General features: G+C 37.5%; 1 protein-coding gene across 2 annotated transcripts in view; it reads left to right on the plus strand.

Annotated features, from left to right (window-relative positions):
* Positions 1 to 16,402, plus strand: part of LOC124159383 (dual oxidase maturation factor 1-like) — a 324,286-nt gene that overhangs the window by 239,066 nt on the left and 68,818 nt on the right. The gene's annotated exons all lie outside the window — the stretch shown is intronic.

Consider the following 16,402-nt stretch of genomic DNA (forward strand, 5'->3'; position numbering starts at 1 on the left):
TATACCTTTTTTAATGGTTGATGACGCATTTATAGAGTATTGCTTCTAGACTTTGAGTGGGATCAGTGATGGATAATTTTGCGGTCAGTGGCTTAGAGGATGGAAAGTCGACATGAAATGCGATGCGATTGATTTTTATGATTAGCAGTACGGGGGAAAAAGCTAATAATTCTACAGTCTTTGTTCTCTGGGTGATGAGGTAATATTATCATCTTTGGCCGGAAGAACTAAGATAATTTTTAAGTGCATTTAGGTCATATGTTCTTAGGAAATGGGAGCAAAAAATCTAAAATAATGCACCTTCTGTTTCATTAAGAATGGTTCAGGGAACTTCAACCGCAAGGCATGATCGTATCGTGTCATGGCGTTACCTCTGTGTGTCGAAATCAGCTACTATGGGGTGAGAACCGTTAACCCTCTGATCTTCTATTTTCAGTATTTGGCAAGGAGTAGTTCCCGTTACCGATAATATTATCTTTTAGTGATATACAAGTCGTTGAGCGCATTTATTTCCAATGATATTTATTGGTATTGCTCTCTTAAAATGAGTGTAAACAGCTAAAGAAATTAGATCTGTTTTTGAAGATATGAAGACTAAAAATGAATTTAAATATGTCAAAGTGTTTATTTGGTAACTGTAAGTACCTTTTCACTAGTAAGATAACATTAGTTACAGATTTTCATCTCTAACTTGATTACTAAATTTTCAGTCTTCTTTCTGTCAGTCATCTTTTTAAAATTTCGGAATTTTGAACCTATTTTGCAGTAGGACAATGCACGAAGTCATTTTATTGCATTTAAATCCATGTTCTAGCAAGCGGCTCTGATCATCTTCCCATATGAATTTATAATAAAACCAATAAATCTTCTGCTGAAGTCTTCACTGGTTACTCATTCGCCTCCCGAAATTTTTTTGAATGAATTAGAGGAAAGGTGTTACTGACAGCTCATTTAGTTTATTCATCGCAAGAATTGACTGAGATCCTTTTTCTCTGGCCTCATGAACATACATAATTCTCCCGTATTCCTAAAAAAATTAGTTGTTATTCCTTATAAATGTCTCTTTCATTTATTTCAAATTCTTCTCGTGCATTCTCATATGACGCGTTGAATAACCCAGAACTAACCCAATATTCAAGTAATTATTGTTCGGTATTATTCTGTTCCGGAAGCAACCTCAAACGAATCGAGCATTTGACGTGACTGCACTCGTTCCGAAGTCTCCCAAATCACCCCGAGCGGTTTAACTCGCTATTGAACTATTATGATTAGCAGTACGGGGGAAAAGCTAATAATTCTACAGTCTTTGTTCTCTGGGTGATGAGGTAATATTATCATCTTTGGCCGGAAGAACTAAGATAATGTTTGAGTGCATTTAGGTCATATGTTCTTAGGAAATGGGAACAAAAAATCTAAAATAATGCACCTGTCTATAATGGGACGTCCTTCTTCCCTTGTGCATTTATACATCGATGAGCAACGAGGAAGGAGACCCCCAAAAAAAGAATATCTTTTCACAAAGAGTAAGGGCACCCCCAAAAAGATTGTACCGCAAAGTTCATGGTTTTACGGAACACCTATAAATAGCCTTGGTATAAAACTTGAAACTAGACTTGTGTTACTTATAAATATGTGTTCTTAAATTTATGGTCTCAATTCCACCGAGTTGCAGAAGTCATGTTTTATTTATCATTCGTAAATGTCATGATTTCTTAATTAAATTCTCAAAAGAAACCAATAGAATTCGTGTGTAAAGAGCGACATATTGAGAGAACATCGGAGGGATTGAAAATATCGAGTCATTAAAGAGTCACAGCTGTGGGGCTCCATTGTACTTTAATGGGACGTCCTTTTGGGTAAAACCGTGGCTTGCACCGCCTCCGCTTACAACACTGCCCCGATCCGCCAACGCCATTGGCTCCTGGTGAGGCGAGCGCTACCTCGCTATTGGGCAACGCTATCGCTCGCTTCTCTCACAGGTGGTCCGCGAGTGCCCACTGGAATGCGTATAAGTAACGGTCACTGCATGGAAATTGATGGAAGTCTGATTCGTTCGTTATATTTTTTGAGTCAAACCGCAATTTGACACGCCTGAAAAGTGGACGTGACCTAGCTGACGAAATCGGCAGTCTGCCGCTTACAATAGCACGGTGAACGAAAGTAAACGTGGGTATTACTCACAAATTGCGGGGTTTTCAAAGTCCCATGTCGCCAATTCACAACATTATATTTTATAAAATACACCAACGGATGAAGTTCGCCATGAAAAAGTATTTGTCCTCGCCGGGATTCGAACTCGGATCTCCCGATTGCCGGTCAGGCGTGTGAACCAGTTCCACCTAGCCATTTTCTCAGAGCGAACGTCGGGATGGGTTTTAGCTAGCCCGGCTAAGTCAAATATTTTTTCATGGCGAACTTAATCCGTTGGTGTGTAATTAACTTTGCACCCGTGCGCGTGACTGCGTGCAAAGTCACTTGTTCCTGCTGCGCTTTATTATATTTTATGGAATTTATGCTCATTTAATAGTGTTTCCTCTTACTATCTTGGCTTCTGAACCCCAAGATTCGTTGTAAGTGAAGATTCAGCTCAATAAGTAAATTACAATTGAATAACACTCATTCATGTTAGAGGGGCCATATTTTTCCGTGAGCTATCTTGTTTAGTGTATTTGTTTAAGGTGATCAGTGACTTTGCTCGGGATTTGAACTTAAGTCCTTTCGGCCGAAAAGACGAAAATCTTTAGCCTCTTCCCGCGCTCCACTGAGCCCTCCTCTCTTCAATCACATGATCGAAGTTATTGAAATAATTTTTCAATGATAGAATTATATAGGGTTATAAATATTGTGATTATCTAGAGGCTATGCATATTTGCCGGCCATGACCACATCAATTGAAATTTATGGAAATCAAGAGCCATAGTCTTATGCTCTGACTTAACAATTAACTATTTAGTTGATCATTGTTCTTTTGGTATTGGAGAACGTCTTAGCTTAGTAAGTAGTGTTTCGTATAAGCTTTCGTATAAGCGTAGTTTAGTATAAGCTTCTAATTAGAGGCTTAATTCTCTAGTGAAGCCTTAGGACATATCCAAATAAATTTTCTGGGTGAATAAACTGTTATCCATTTTATGTTTAATAAAGGAATGAATACAAAAGAACCATTTCTTTTGCCGCATGCGAAACATAATATAAAATCTGTGACCGATAATAGTGCCATTCATATGCTGAAGAGCACTTTCTGACTTTTGTTGCAAATAAAAATATTGTAAATTTTACGGTAAATAAAAAAAATTAAATTTAACTGAAAAATAGCTAAAGGCAATTTTTTCGGGAATTTAATCATACGGGATCTAGATACACCTAAATTTTCAAAGTTTTAGGATGGTGTGAATTATTTGTTTTTTTTTTATAAAATATTTTTATTTTGTCTACTTGAAATTAGGTTCGTCTTTGTAATCGTCGAGAGGATGGACCTCTACTAAAGCCGAAAATGCCTCTATAGAGAAATTTCGATTGTTTTGAAGTCAATTATTCCTTTAAAACTATTTTTTACGAGAAATCAGTCTCTTAGAAGCTACTGCTTCTATAACATAAGAATTATTTTACATAGCTTCTCTTTAACTGCTCCAGCTTCGTTCTACAAGATAATATCCATTTTCATTTTACATAAATAGCGTCTTGTCGCTACAAATTAGAAATAATATTAATCACCCGAGAGTCATTGCATAATTTTTATATATTAATGCAAATTTATGTCACGGCCGCACTGTTTTTTTATTGCCGTGTAACGATTGCTGGCCGAAGTTTGAGATGAAATACTCTCATTCTTTGAATACTGATGACATTTATATAATTTCCCTTTCCATGTTCTAGTCAGCCGTTTTGTAACAAATGCAGTGGATTAGCGATCATTATTCTCGTAGCTCGGTAGCTGACTCATATAAATTGATCCATTATTTTTATGCAGCATTTAATACCATAGACTTTCCATTTGCAGGATACCATGCCTGAGTTTTAACTTGTTCACTCCCACGTTAAACACCCATTATTTCGCAGATTTCGAATCAGAATTATGCAAGCAATGGGAAGATATATTTCTAGATATCTCTAACGACAATATTTTTAAAATCGCATCGTGGTACAATAAAAAAATCCGTTTATGTCCACGTGCATTCATTGTTAATTTCAAGAGTTGAATCATTGCCAACAACTGAAAAAAAGGCAGCAGCAGCATGTGATATTGATAGATCGGTGATTCTAATGAAATAATCGCCACGATAAAAATTATCTGGATTCGACTGAAAAAATAGCCTTCTTAGACTAAACAGATCCTCACAAACTTCATCCGATTCGGTGGTGTTTGGGTCCTCTAATTGAGGGTACGGTATAGTAGTAATGAATTGAAAAATATTTTTTTCGCTGCACTCATTATTTTCACCTGTAGTGAGAGCAGTGATAGTGAATAAGCAAAAATTGCCATTGGAAGCATTGCTTTCATTTCAAGCTAAATTTTTAAATTGAAAAAAAAAATGGATCTTTTAAGGATCCTGAGAAAATAACTTCCTCGCCTGCCATATTCCTTACAGATAATACTAAGCATCGCATTGTAAAATGATGGAAAATATTAAGAATACTTCATTGTTGATCTTTATTGTTGCGCGACCTCATGAATTTTGGTCATCAGGACAGTTTGCATCGGCATTCACGTTTAAGCCCCTCTCGATTGCCCTATCAACCGGTCCCCCCTGGGTCATTAGGAAATGCTCGTGGCGGAGATAATTTATTAATTCCCGTGTCGTGACGATAAAGCCTTCGCCGCTAGGCTTTAAGTAATAGTTCGGACCAATTCCACTGTGTCGTGATGCAGCCAACGTCGTTTCCTCCCACGATCGGCAAGCTTGAAACACATGTGTGTTGTTTTTCTCGACTCGTGGAAATCAGATATCTTCCACTGTCATACCTTACATTCGTGATAAATCGCGCCATTGATGGGAAGACCGTGACAACTCCCCTCTCGCAATAATATATCGATACATTCTTTCCATCAAGTACTCAATAAGTATTGTTTCTTACATATTTTATCCCGTGCCTGGCTATGGATCCGCGTTGAGAAATCAAGGACCACAAGTTCTGACGTTGAGCAATGCTAGAAACACTCCATCCTACGCTAATTTTTATTTTCTAAACCCGGATCTTCCGAGTGACTTATGTCGAAGCCCATGGCTCTCGGAAATAAACGCTGAACTTTATTTCTCCTCTCAATCTTAAAGGTTGACATTTGTAGCCGAGTCACTTCTATTAAAAGCCATTTTAATCATATGGGAAGAGGCATCCTGATTTCAGATGTCCATTACTGTATCTATCACGAGATATTGTCTCCGGTGTTTCTCTAGAGTACCAAAAGATGTTAGCTTTACTCTTGTTGATTATTGAGTATTTGGGACTTAAATTACAAATAGATAATGGCTCTGTTGTTATTTTCATCTCCTCTGTGGCTAACTTTTCATTTGGGCCGTTCGTAATCTTTAGATTAAATTTAATGAAGTAGGTACCTTAAGTACCAAATTTTACCAAAATTTACTTTCAATATGCAAAAAATTGATCTCACATTTAAATTCTTGCAAAATCATGAAGCCATCCAACCTTAGGAGAAAGGAATTCCTGGAAACTATGTATTTGTAAAACCTTTAACATTGAATTAGAATCATTCCGATAACATTCATTTATAACTATATTAATAGTTTAATTAATCAAATACTGAAATGCAATTATTAATTTATGTGTACCAATTTGATTTTTATAATGCTAATCGTAAAATGTTAATAGTTCAGGCGATATGATTTTTCTTTATTTTTCTTTCATCAAACACCACCAATTGATTGTCCATATTAAATGAACTTCAGCTTTGGGTATTTAGGTATGAAATAAATGCATATCCAAAATCTCGCTGATTAAGGGTAAAGGTACTTGAAAAACTTTTTTTCGACATTCTATAAATTCTCATCTTGCGGCAGGTTGTCAGCAGTAGGAGATAAAATCTCTCTTCTCCCTCTTGTATAATCCAGGTATTTTTTACAAAATTTATCTCTCGGGTATTTATTAGCTTTCAATTTATTGAAACGTATAATGTAAGTTTCATTAATATTTAATTACTCAGCTAATGTTTTGTCCATATCCCTTTTTTGGAATAATTTATATCAAACTCTTTACTTTCATTGTTACATGCATTTTTCTCTCTAAAAATATATATTCGTTCACTCAGTCCTATAAAACTTAAAGAAATATTTCCAGATGAACGAGTCATATCCACTTCGTCACATTATCCCATTCCTGCATATGGTTTTTCTGCTTTTCATAAATTTACTATAGAATAATGTAGAATATAATATAGAATGCTTATTGTTTTGAGATCTACATTTACTGTTTGACAACTCCAGTATCGGATAAAAAATAGTGGATGCATGATATGACGGCCTCATTAAGGATCAATCGATTTAATCCGGGAAGCAATCAGTTTCTTAGTCCCATAATGGATGCCTAAGGAAATATTATTCTTTTAGATCCCTCGCTGTAGGATTTCATCCACTTAGTCCTCCGCGGAAGCTTCTCTTTAACCGTTCTTTTGCGATAGCATCGCCGCTCGGAAGTCTGCTTGTGCTATCCGATACACTCGCACGTCAAACCGGCGCGAGTCGGAGGCGCTTCTCTCGTTTTCCCCTTACAATCCCTTATCGAAAACCACGGCTGCGACAAGAGCACGTGTCCAACGGAATTGGAGCCTGCTGAAGACTAACATCCAGGCAGTTTGTCGCTCGAGGTGCCCTAATGAACAACTGTAAATCCTTAGTACATAGGCACTCTCAATCTGTATGGTAAAGGTTGCTAATATAGCATGGGCAATGAACCAACTTACGGCGCTTCCTTCTTATGAAGAAAGGAAGTCGGTTCATTGATTAATCGTTAGTCTGCAAATCCGAAGAGTCATAAGTTTAGAATCGAGCCAAGTCTTTGGCCATGTCTCCATAATATCCTCATAATGTAATAGGGCTTAATTAGGGAAGGGTGAACTATAATCCGTAGTTTTTGAGATAAAAGAACGAATTGAGGGTGAAAATTCGGGTGTTTCTCCAGCGCAAGTTTATATTTAATCAAATCATTATTCAATACTGTTGCATTACTTTTACTTCAATCTTAGTGGTGGATCCCACGCCGCGCCTGCACCCTGGTCTCCCAAACGGAAGGAGTTATAAGTAAATGCTTCTGTTCGAATTCAATTTTTTAATACATTGAAATTGTTTATGTTGATAGTTTGATGCACAATGTAAACTTCTGTCCATAAAAAACTGTGAAAATGTCTCAAAGTTACTATAAAACCGGGGGGGGACAACATTTTCAACCTTTGCTGAAACTCTATACTCTGAAGCAGTGGCTTAACTATGAGGGGGAGATGAGGGTATAGATCCCCCTACAAAGTGTCAGAGAAATGTAAAAAATATTAAAAACCATTATCAAGTTTTGACGTTTAATAACTGAAATTGCTTAAAGTTCAATTTTTTCCAAAATTGTGTAAAATGTATTCCAAGGTATGTCATTTTTCAAAACTTTTCCCGGACCCACCGTTGCCTGGGGGGTGGAGGTCTCACTCCAGGCCATCCCATCCCCACCCAAAGCATGTCCCTAGTTACGCCACTAATTGAACTCAATGTCAAGCAAGATATTGGATAGGTACCTCTAGAAATGTTGTTGCAGGGTGAGGATTGGTTGGGGATATGTGGTCACCGGTATCAAATAAGACACCCTGGCTTTGGAATTCTCAACTTTCATGCGGCGTCTCATATTCCGCACATTCCACGGCGTAAATAGTCGCGTGGGCGGCGAGGATATCCAGATAATTTCCGCACGCCTTTCGCTTCAATTATCGCCGGTGTCGTTACTTGGGGGATGTGGCAGGGGTGATACAACACGTGCCATCCTCGTGTCCCGTTGTCGGAGCCCGATAAATTCTTGTCCTTGGGCGAGAAGATTTAGCAATTTTTCCGAGTAGTGAATCAAACTGCAGGCATAATGGTGTTTTTAGAGACACATAGATATTTAAGGAGTAAATACCGTTTAAAGTGGAATTTTGTGGTATGAGAGTATTATAAAAGTGTTGAGTTAGACTTAAATTCTTCTGTGTGTCGTAGCTTTAAGAGCTATTGCTATGACTATTGCATGAGATACGTGGTGAAGAATTATCCCATTACAATTATTTAAGTCAAGAATTTTATTTATTAAATATTATGAAAACAATGCAACATTAAATGCTGTTTGCGTTGAAAAGTTTTGAAAAACATTTGAATTGAACAAATACGTGATTCTCTTACCATAGTTCATTTTTATATTAATATTGCTACTGCCAATAAATTGTTATAAAAACGGTGAAAATATCCATTAGGGTACCTTTCATTTGCAGTTTATTATCTAAAACCTCAGATGAAGCGCCTAATTAAAATTAATGCTATCATTATATTACGAATCAATATGTCTTTTATTTAAAAATAGGGACTTTGTTTAATGAAGCGGTATATTTGGCATTAAATAACGCGACTTATTCCTTCTGTGTAAAAACATTGATGGTCACTAAAGTAAAGTTCTTAATTTTGATGAGTTCATGAAGCTAAGTAATTCTTCACAATGAACATGAAAAATGTAAACACATTAAAAATGTTGTTTATTAGAAAACATTTTTACCATGCATTCTGGTAATCAAATAGTATGATTGGAGAATATAGTCTAGTAATTTTCCTCTTAAATTTAATTATTCTCGAGTTTACTAAAACTATGCTTACAAAATATCTTTAGAATATTGAGTAAGCCTTGCATTGTGGCTTTATTGACGTTTTGGTTCTTATAACGATCAGTTTTTCATACCATAACCTGTCTTAATTAATGAAGATTCAAGCATTTAATGTAAAAATGGAAGGAAAAACAAATGACAGACACTGCTGAGCTCTCTTTCTTCATGTTTGAAAAATATTGGTACATATATTTTTTGTTTTTTTTTCTGTCATTATGTAGCGTCCTCTGGTTTGAATTCTCTAAACGCAGCTTTGCAAACGATTTCATGAAACAGTTTTGTTGACCGGTATTTGAATAAACTTTGCTGACTTAACTAATAATTTAGAGACCGTTTTTACATTTTTACATTTACATTTTTAGAGACCGTTTTTATTCTTAGTCGTGTTAAAAACCGGAATTACATGAGTAGCATCTCATGCTGTCTGTGTAAGAAGTACCTTTCTAATCCAGTTTCTCCTGTCATACAATTTACTCTTCCATTTTCTTTTAACAAATTAGTTGTAAAGCAGGCTGAAGTTCTTTGTACAGCCTCACCGAAGTGGGTATCTCTTAAATTGAAATATTCCTTTATTACATTCAGTATTGATGAAACAAGTTTTTTATGTAACCTGTGCAGTGCTTTTAATCAATGAAAATATTATTTGCCATCTAGGTATTTTTTCACGCGTACAATTAAATGATAGTGCATTCATTAATCGATTTGTTTAATTATATTATTATGTAATGGTAGTTATATCACTTTTATGGCGTTAGTAATAGATTCAACAATTCAAATGTAGTGCTCAATGAGGAAGGGACCTAAAATTCAATAATGTGCTAATAAAATAAAGACTGTTTATTAAACAAATTTTACTTGCTACAGAAAATTTTTTTCTCCTTAAAATTATTAAAAGTGATCAATGTAAGTAGCTGTAATTTTCTGTATTATACCTCTTGCTTCAGCGTTAACTCGATACAATTCGAATCAAAGACCTCAGACATCTGTTCATTTTTTTCCGTAGCATGGAGTCTCTATCGATGGAAATGAAGTGGGGCTATAAATCAGCGTTCCAAAGAAAAACTGCACTCTTTTTGAAGTACCCACTTCGTCCCATTCGTTTGGTCGTGCGGAAAAGATGGAGTAGTCATCAGTGAGAGCATAAATCCAAGTCAGATCGAATTAAAAGCTCTTTCGCCAGACGCATTTTCTTTAAACTGGATTTTTTAAGGCTTTTAACTTTGTGAAAACCCATTGTGAACAATAAAAAATTATAATACGAAAAATAACGATAAAAATAATGATTACTGTGCCTGAAGATGTCGCCTCTGCGACGAACCCGGTCGTCTTAAATAAATTGTGTGAAAAAGTATCATAGCTTTTTATTGTTCGCATTTTCTTTGCTGGTATAAGGAAGATGTGCAGGTAAAAGGTGCCATAAAGGCATTGGTTCCCGCTGAGTAGTAAGAAGCAAATTCTACAAAAGGGGTGGAAAAAATATGTATTTAATATAGATTAACCCAAGGTCATACACGTGCTATACGTAATGCCCCCTGTGATTACGCGCAGTACATTGTGCATCTTTGAGGCGGAGAATTTCACAATTGTCACTTCATGCTTGTGATGGCCTTGCATTGGAAAATAACTGTAGAAATCTTCTAAACTATTTTTTCTCATCCCAATCGATTAGGTCCTAGCTTGGCACAAATGTGAATAAATTTCACTGCAATAAAGTAATTGCATTTTTTATTTGGTGTCAGTGAGTTGGAAAGGGACGACGCTAGATCTAATTGTAAGTATTATATGATTTTGCTCTCATAGGCATGAAATGCTGTTTTAAAATTGGAAACATTTTTTTTCCGTGCTCAGTGGTAGACATAACATGACTGAGTAATTTTTATGCATGCGTAATTCAAGGTTCAACTTTAGCCAGTTGGTGCGAGCATTTTGCTGGTAGAGGATGCTCAAAACTGAGTTGAAGGTTGTTCGGTGAGCATGGTAGGAAAAGGAAGAGGATACGATTTATAAATGTATAAATAAAGGGAATAGACGTTATCGTGATTGAAGAGAAAATTCAAAGTATGAGGGGGATGAGCCAAAGTAATACGCGATATGCTCAAGATAGAGCTCCCTCAATCGGTTGAAAATCTTCAATAATATTCTAATAGAATGAAAATATGGACGGATTCACCTGTCGTCTATGCATATCTTTGAATACCATTACCAATACCATTGAATAACAAATACCATGCATACCGTTTGAATACCATTAATAAATATCCGTATGCGTTATCTTGTAACAGCCCTAATGTGAAGGGCTCTAAAAATCCCTGTGTACATCATTTACTCCACAAAAAGTCTCAGTGGAGAGAATGCTTCCCGAAGTGTGAATAAAAAATCGTAAGATCTTAGATTTTCCCGGTGTATCAAGTATAGAAAGGTTTCTCGGGATTTCCACCGGTTAATTTTCTCCATCTCTCCCGACATTTTGAAAAGCGACTTGCCTTTCATCCTCAGGAGATCTTCTGAATGAGAAGAATTTTTTTAGGAGAAGAAGAAGAATTCAGAAGATCCCTTGGAGATGAAAGGCAAGTCACTTTTCGGAAAGTCGGAGATATGGAGCAAATTAACCGGAGGAAAACCCGAAAAGCGAATAAAAAGTATCCGCCATTGCTTTCTTCTATATACATACGTACGATACTACCGAAAACCTATCTAGCCCTCCACTCCTTTATATTTCTAACCCTTTAGGTGGATAATATATTTGTGAAATAATTACTTTTTCCAATATGCTCGAAAAAATTGTCTTTTTTTTATTCTCAACCCAATCGCAGGAGCTCTCTCCAAACCTTACTTTCTGACCTCGACAACCGCTCTCCATCTGCCTAAGAAAAATAGACTCCTTCTACTACCATCGTTGAATGCCGTAATGACGACGAGGTCGTAAGAAAGAGACTTCGTGTGCTTTTCCTCCCCATTCTGTTCTCCTACACTTCCCAGGGAATTGGAATGGCCAGCCAGTAGTGGATCGTGGGCGTCTTTTTGTGCCTTCACCACCACAATCGACGTGAAATAATAAAAGCACCTCTCTAGCTGGGGGAGAGAGAGCACTTAGGGCGCACAACTCACAACCCCTCCCCCTCTTCTCCTCCTCCTCCCTCGCCCCATTGCGCGTTGGAAGGCTTCCAGTGATTGACCCATTCGGCGGCGGCAGCGCCCACTACAATGCTTCCTCGCGGTCCGCTCGTGGGTGCTTGCGCGCGCCTGACTCTTGCGGTCTCCTTTCAACATTTTTCCCATCCAAATGGTCGCAGAGCCCTTCACTCACTCACGTTCACTCAGACATTCCACCCTCAGATTGGTTAGGATAGAGCTCACTCCAGACTAAACCTTTGGCATTAGTCTTTAACTCATTCTGGGTAAGGGTGCTAGTTCTCTTCCCCGGGCCACCTGGGCCGCCTGGAAGGCCTAGAATTCTGTTGCCACTTCAGTCACATTTTAATCTGTTTTCAAAAATGCCCGCGGCTCAGTGATGAGTGTAATACGAGCCACTTTTTTGCAATGTTTTGCAGTATAATATTTGTCATTGTGGGGAATAGAAATTGAAAAGTTATGACTTTGATGATTTTCATCATCATGTTTATAAATTTCGGTTAACGCCTCGGTTAATTGACTCATCCAGGGTAAGGGTAAGTTCCTATCTCTGAGCCACCAAGTACTTCGAGGATTTCGTTTGCGGGTGTCCCAAGGCTTATCCCGGAATTTGAATCAGGAACCCGTCGATTAGTAGCAGAGACCTCTGACCACCGACCAAACGCTCCCCCAATCTCTTTACCAGATAAATACAACCGAAAACCTATCTAGCCCTCCACTCCTTTATATTTCAAACCCTCGGTTAATTGACTCATCCAGGGTAAGGGTAAGTTCCTATCTCTGAGCCACCAAGTACTTCGAGGATTTCGTTTGCGGGTGTCCCAAGGCTTATCCCGGAATTTGAATCAGGAACCCGTCGATTAGTAGCAGAGACCTCTGACCACCGACCAAACGCTCCCCCAATCTCTTTACCAGATAAATACAACCGAAAACCTATCTAGCCCTCCACTCCTTTATATTTCAAACCTTTTAGGTGGATAATATATTTGTGAAATAATAACTTTTTCCAATACTCTTGAAAAAAATTTTAACGTTATACTGAAGAACAAATCGCTTTCTCTGAGCAATAAGAAATTTAATTACTAGTAAGATTTCTGGTAGTAATTTGGCCCCGGTAATCATCCCATAGAGTCATAAACTGGCCGTTATCAGCATGTCAGTATTTCAAAATTTATTTTATGCAATTCATAGTCTCACCAAAAATGGAAATCACAAAATATCAATTTAAATGTATACATGAGAAAATTGCGAAAACATTTTTTATTAAAGTTCTTTGACTCGTATTTATGTTGCATTTTCCGGTCTTTTTACTTAAATTCCATATTTTGTTAAGTAAATTATAGATACTCTTGGTCTTCAGGTTTTAATCTTCAGAATAAGATAGCTAGTATAGCTGCAACGGAATTGACCTCGCGTTCCAAACTTCTGCGTGTTAAAAAATGGCTCTATAGAAATATGAGTCTCATTTATCTCTTCATCTCACCTAAGAGAACATGTGCGGAAGGTATCGCGCGAATGTAGACAAAAATCTCTTCGCAAATCGATAGAATTAAAATCGATATGCATCCGACTCAGCGCTATTCCCGTGTAAACCCTTCGAAGCGCGAGCTCGTTCCCTCCCCCAGTGACCCTCCCTCCATTGTTCCTCCTTCGCTCCGTTTCTTTCGATTTGATCCGCCAGATCCCTTCACCAAATAAATAAAGCCATACGGACTCTCATTCATTGTTCCCTTCCTGGCCTTTCCTCCCGACTTTTAGGCTCAGGAAATATCTCCTCTTATCACCCGACGTCAAGTAAGTTAATTTTCTCACTTGGCGGTGAGATGAATAGCTTACTTTAAACCATGCACATTTTTATTTAAATGCACTTACTCATTATATAATTAAAAACCTCTTCTTTCTTGTAACTTTCCTTAGACAAGGCTGGTTATAATATACTTATTGTGAATGAGGCTATTTAGTCTTTCTTTATTAAATTAATGTAAGAATAATTATTGTAAAATAAGTAAACTCCATCCCTCCACTTTTAAACATCCCAATGCGGTGAATTTATTTTTGGTTAAAAAAATGCTTTGCGAAAAGTCCACGGAGAAAAAATCGTTCGCTTTGACCGGGATTTCCCGATTCTCGGTCGCGTACTTTACCCAGTTAAGCTACCGAGGCGTCATCCTCCTCTGTAGAATTTTGAGAGCTATGCCGGAGAAGATGATATGAACTACTGATCATATGATGCGACAAGCAGTCCAAATCGTGGGCGCAGCGCCACAGCCGGAGAGCGAAGCCCAAACTGTGAATTCATAGAGGTTTCGCTCATGACTAAGTTATGTATGCCGGGTCGAGGCACGGTTTACTTAAATTAATTAAAACATGTTTTCCATAAAACTTTACTTTACCTTTATAACATTTTTCTTTTTGTTGACATTTTCATCATTGGGACATTTTCTTGGTGACATGGTTGACCGATCGTTCAAAATTTCAGCGCGACAGAACGTATCTTTACCAGTTTTGGTCGCGCCTCTCTATTTTTACGCCGACGAGTCATGGGGTTAAAACTGCACCTTTTTCTGACCCACATTCATTTTAAATATGGAAACAGATGGGGATGAAGATATTTGAGCAGAGCCCTTTCACCGTGTGACGCACAAATTTGGCGCCATTTCTGGCTCGCGCGACGCCATAGATCTGTCCGAGGGAATAGATCAAACCCCCTTCCCGAGCTATCCACGTTGCCATCTCTGATACTGACGTGTGAATAGCCAAGCGCTCTTTAACATGCTCCGAGATTTCCGTAATCGTAGTGGAGGTGTCAGCAGGCTGCTCTGATTCAGTCTACGCCGAATTGTTCGGATATGAAAGAGGATATCCATTTTCATTTCTCTCATTCTTTTGATTTCAACAGACGGATTCGTATTTTTTTTGACTCTGTGTTTTCTTAAAGTAGGCTTTTTGTTAGTACTATTTATTTGTAACTTCTCCTTTATTTTGAGTATTCAATTTTTTTAAGTTGAGTTGGCAGAATTTAACAATTTACTTTCTAATATTTTTAATATCTTCAAATACTTTAACGCTTCCATTTCTTACCAAAGAAAAGTCAAGTTTTAAATATGAACATGGAACATTTCTCTTATTTTAAATTAACATATCGCATCATATTTTATCCTTGCGAAGTAAAATATCATTTTCATACGTCATGAGTATCATTATCTATTACCAGCTATAACTTTTTTGGATAATTAAATATTAGTTTGGCTATAAAATTGAATCTTTCTAAATAATTATTTCGTCCCATCATCATGCGGATATGGAGAAACCTATAATTTTGATTTGTGGGCACACTACTATCAAAAATTGATAAAATTGTAGTAATATTACTCTAACCCCTCATTATCTGCAACAAAGTAAGTTCAGTGGAATAGAGGGTATTGAGTTCGGCAACTAGATTAATGGTCCTGGGTTCAAATCCAGATGAGCGTTCTGGGTGCAAAACTCCGAGGGAAAATTAAACAAACCCCTACTCAGTATCATTGTCAGTCGCCTGCGACAGGGTGATTCTGCCCCAATATATCTGGAATATCCCTCGGATTAAGTGAGTTAATAATCATAAAGAATATAACTGTTTTATTAGAAATTGCATTGGGCACAAATGACCCATTTTTGAAATTCACACGATAGAGATCGTGGGCATTGGGGTGTGGAAAATTTAGTCACGAAAGCAAATTCTTGGATAATTATGTAAATAAAATTCTCGTGTAACGAAGAACAACTCACTCCGTTGCGTGTTTTACTGCCCTCACTTTAGTGGACGAGATTTGATGCTAAGCTTTTTCAAATCTAGAAAAATGCTGCTCTTAAAGAGCATGGAGCCCAGGACGGGGGCTGGCGAACTGCCGCGGCATGCTGAGGGCGGGGCAGGCCTCCGGTGGCGCAGTGTCGCACCCTCCAGTCGCTATCCTCCCACGTACCCTGTGGCTAAAAACCCCCTCGACACCGAACCAGTCATCGGTGGGGTACTTGGAACCGGTGATCCGTATCGCACACATTCGCAGAACTGATGTCGCTCGCGAGAATCAGTTCATGATAACCGATATCGACCAAAATGGTGAAACTTATGCGTGATGGAGAAAATAATTCGATCTATTTCAACCATTCTTTTTCTGGCTAATTGAATAATTACTGCTTAGATCTGGTGGGGCATTATCATGAATTTGATGGCATTAATATTTTCTAAGTTAAAACCTTAAAAAAAATTGATTCATCGAATTCCCTAGAATTTTTGTTCAAGTTTCTCAAATGTATATATTTCCTTGCGATTTTTCATAAGGCTTTAAGTAGTAACCTATCATATTAAGCTTTTTTTCCTTAGCTGTCTGAGAAAATCCAACTGTTTTCAACTAACTTCAAACGGATTCCGTAATTTCTACGGAAAACCCAGTA

The sequence above is a fragment of the Ischnura elegans genome, chromosome 5 (genome assembly GCF_921293095.1).
Source record: "Ischnura elegans chromosome 5, ioIscEleg1.1, whole genome shotgun sequence".
In the NCBI taxonomy this organism is placed as follows: Eukaryota; Metazoa; Arthropoda; class Insecta; order Odonata; family Coenagrionidae; genus Ischnura; species Ischnura elegans.